A 4,705-nucleotide genomic window follows, 5' to 3' on the forward strand; every position below is an offset into this window, starting at 1 on the left:
GGTACAGTGGCTGCCATCTATGAAACACAGAGAAGAGGACTACTCAGAGTGCCATGCAAAAAGCAATTCCTAGGCTGGATATTGTTTGAGATCCAAAGGTCAAATATGGATAGGAAATGTCCCAATTGACCTTACTTAGTATTCAGTAATTCAAATAACGTATAGCTTCCTTAAGCAAATGAAGCAAGTACAAGAGGCCAGGAGTAGGTGAACCGCCTTCCAAAACTTTCCAACAAGATTCTAAACCATTTATAATTTGCCGTTCTCTAGATCTATCTTGACATCCTTGACATCCACTTATGGTAGGTAAAAGACTAGGAGTGCCCCCAAATTCTGTCCTCGTGTACGGGCTCTGCAACATCCCCTTAAGTATGAGTGGAATCTGTGAATATAATGAGTGATTATGGCCATGCCTACATTACAGCTTACGACAAGGAGAACTGAACCTGGATGGACTGATTTAACCAAGTGAACCCTTTAAAATCAAAATTTAGTTGGTAGAAGAGAAGGCTGCCAAAGATTTGAAACTTGAGAAAACCTTGGCATACTACTTTGAAAACAGAAGGGATCACATGGCAAACAATGTGGGCAGCCCTAGGAGCTGAAACTGGTATCTGATTGACACTACAAGGAAACAGATTTTAGTCCTATATTTCCCATGAATTGAATGCAACAAACAACCTGAATGACTTAGGAAACACATTTTCCCTTTCAAGGAAAAATTCAGCTGGTTGATAACTTGATTTTACACTCCTGATGCCCTGAACAGAGAAACCATCAGAGCCATATCCTTTGAGTTGATAAGTGGTGTGATTCAAAATCATCACGTTGTGGTAACTTGTTTTGCAGCAATGGACTATCAAAACCTCTTGGGGCTGGAGAGATGGCTCAGCGGTTAAGAGCACTGACTGCTCTTGCAGAAGACCTGGGTTCAATTCCCAACACCCACCCACATGGTGGCTACTAACCATACTTGACTCCAGTTCCAGGGAAATACGAAACGCTTTTCTGCCCTGCCTGGCATTTCATGACACCGGTGCACTCACATACACGCAGGCAATACACTAGAGACCTCACAGCCTGCCCCCATCCCCAACTTGTCTTTGCACACCCCAGACTACCCTTACTCCCTGACTGTCCCCATCCCCAACCTGGCTGCAATTCCTGAGGCCAACCTCCTTCCCTGGTAAGTCTGACCCCGCCCACTCTTCCTTAACTCCTACAACCTGATTCAATACCTCAGTTCCCACATCCTATTCTCCTTCTAGCCCTGGACACAGGCCCACTTCTTCTCTTGGTACCCAAGACCTCTGGAATACCCTGTTGGCCCAGATCCCCCAACTGCTTCCTGATTCTTTGCACCCAGACCAAACCAATCCTTCAGTCTACTTCCCTAGAGACCTCATAGCCTGCCCCCACCCCCAGCCTGCCTTAGAACACCTGAAACCAGGCTTCATCCCTGGCTGTCCCCACCCCAACCTGCCTGGGACTCCCAAGACCAGCCTCCTTCCTTGGTAAGTTTGACTCTGCCCACTGCTCTTGACTCCCACAACCTGATTCAATTTCCAGGCTCCCACATTCTTGTCTCCTTCTAGCCCTTTGCACAGGCTCACTTCTTCTCTTGGCACTCCAGACCTGTGGACTACCCCCTTGGCCCAGATTCCTCCACGGCTTCCAGATCCTTTGCACCCAGACCAACCCAATTCTTCACTCTGTTTCCTTAGAGACCTCACAGCCTGCCCCAACCCCAACTTGCCTTTGGGTATCTGAGACCAGCCTTCTTTCCTGGCTGTTCCCCCAGGAGGTCCCCTCACTGCCAACTTCCCAGCATCCCAATCAGGCAGACACACCTGTTCAGTCAGGACTCTGACCAGTCTACTACTCAGCAAGAACTTGAAATACCCACAGATTTGTCTTCCATGCCTAAAGAAGAAGTAGCTAAGCTACATAAACAATATTAGCAGAACCAAAATTAAATTAAACAAAAACAGAGTATAAGTTCCTGTTGAACACATAACCAACAAAGAACATCCGTATGCCCAAATGGAAATGCAAAAGCACAAACAATATGTAAAACCAGGAAAATATGTCTCCAACAAAACCCATGAGTCCTACAGAAGTGTACAGCATTGAGAATCACCTTGTAGAACCCCAGGACACAATTTAAAAGAAGAATCATAAACATGATCAAAGAACTTCAAGAAAACATAGACAAACAACTCAAAGAACTCAAACAGGAAAGGCATAAACTTTTGACAGAATCCCAAGAATATCCAAATATGTGGCTTAATGAAATATCAAAAAGAAATTCATAACATGAAAAGAAAATTCACTAAAGGGATAAAAATAGTGAAGAAAACACAAATGGACACGAACATGGGACTGAAATACTCAATAAATCAATTAGAAATAACAGGAGAAAGTCTCAGAAGCAGAATTAATGAAATAGAAACAGAATATCAAGAGTGGAGGATAAAGTTGTAGATCTGGACTCCTTAAGCAGACTATGCAAAATTCAAAAAAGCACAGGAATGGAATACTCAGGAAATTTAGCACAACATGAAATGACCAAATCTAGATATTATAGGCATACAGGAAGGAAAAGAAACTTAAACCAATGGCATCAAACAGATCTTCAATAGGATTATAGAAGAAAACTTCCCTAAAATAAGGAAAGATATACCTATAGAGATTCAAGAAGCATAGAGAACATTATCAGAACAGAAAGTCCCCATGACATATCATAGTAAAAACATTAAATGTACAGATCAAAGAGAGGGTACTGAAAGCTGCTAGAGAAAAACAAGTTACATATAAAAGAAAACCCATCAGAATTACAGCTGACTGTTCAATGCAAACTATGAAAGCCAGAAGAGCCTGGCACAACATATTCCCAGCTCTAAACACCCATGGATGCCAACCCAAATACTTTATCCAGCAAAATTATCTATCAAGGTCGAAGGGGAACAGAAAATTTTCCATGACACAAATAGGCTGAAAGATTTCATGTCTTCCACACCAGCAATACAGAGAATACCTGAAGCAATATAAAGGGCCAAAGAAAGGACTGAGTATGCCCAAGTGGCTACAGAAAGAAAATAAAGGTATATCAACAGAAACACAAAATAGGGCCACAAACACAAAGAAATGACAGTATACAATACACACCTTTCAATAACAACACAGAAAATCAGTGACCTCGACTCTGCTGTCAAAAGACACAGGCTGATGCAATGGATCAAGAAAGAAAACCCACCTTTTTGTTGTCTTCAAGAAACTAATCTCAACTTCAGGGATAGATACTATATTAGGGTGAAAGGATAGAAAAAAATATTCCAAGAAAATGGCCGTAAGAAGCAAGCAGGCGTTGCAAATTCATTTATTTATTTTTTTTTAATTTTTATTTATTATTTTAATTTTATGTGTATGCATGTATTGCCTGCATGTACGTAAGTGCACCTGTGTTGGGAAATGCCCTCAGAGGTCAGAAGAGGCTGTTGGATCCCCTGGGACTGGTGTTATGGACAGTTAACTGCCATGTGGGTGCTGGGATCCAAACCCAGGTCTTCTGCAAGAACAACCATTGTTCTTAATTACTGAGCCATCTCTCCAGCCCCAGGTGTTGCAATTTTAATATCTAATAAAATAGACTTCAAATTAAAACTCATCAGAAAAAGAGATAAGGAGGGTTACTTCATTCTAATCAAAGGAACAATTGACCAAGAAGTTACTACAATCATTAACATTTATGCACCAAGCTGCGGAGCACGCAATTTCATAAAATCAGTAGTCCAGGGCTATAAAACAGAGATTGACACTAACTCAGTGATAGTGAGCAACTTTAATACCACACTTTCTTCAATAGAAAGGTCAACTGGACAAAGAATAAATAGAGAGACATTTGAATTAAATGATATACTACATGAAATGGACCTAACAGATATATACAGAATATTCTATGCAAACACCAAAGAATACACTTTCTACTCAGCAGCTCATGAAAGTTGCTCTAAAATTGACCACATTTGGGGGACAAAACACATCTCAAGAAATACAAAAAAATGAAATGATTCCATGCCTTCTATCAGATCACAGTTCAAAAAAGCTTATAATCAACAGCAAGAGAAGCTCTAGAAAATACATGAACTCATAAAAATTAAACAACACACTCCTGAATCATGAATGGGTCAAAGAAGAAATTAAGAAAGAAATAAAAGTATTCCTGGAACAAAATGAAAATGAGAACTCAACACAACAATATCTCTGGGACATTCTAAAAGGAGTCCTAAGAGGGAAGTTTATAGCTCTAAGTGCCTACATTAAAAAATAAGAAAGAACACATGTAAAAGACTTGATAGTACAAGTCAAGACTCTGAAAAGGCAAGAGCAAACCAATCTCAAACCCAGTAGACAAGAAGAAATACCAAACTCAGAGCAGAAATAAATGAAATAGAAACAACAAAACAATACAAAAAAACACAATGAGTCTAAGAGCTGGTTCTTTGAAAGGTTAAACAAGGTAGACATAGCCTTAGCCCAGCTGACCAAAAGAAAGAACGAGCAAATTAAAATAAAAAAAAATCAGAGATGAAAGGTGAAACATCAAAACAGACACCAAAAAAAAGAAAGAAAAAAAAAAAAAGAAAAAAATCCAAACCCTTGTAAGGGAATGCTTTTAAAATCTATACTCCTTTAAATTTGAAAA

The sequence above is a fragment of the Nannospalax galili genome, unplaced genomic scaffold, assembly GCF_000622305.1.
Source record: "Nannospalax galili isolate Female #2095 unplaced genomic scaffold, S.galili_v1.0 scaffold167, whole genome shotgun sequence".
Taxonomy (NCBI): Eukaryota; Metazoa; Chordata; class Mammalia; order Rodentia; family Spalacidae; genus Nannospalax; species Nannospalax galili.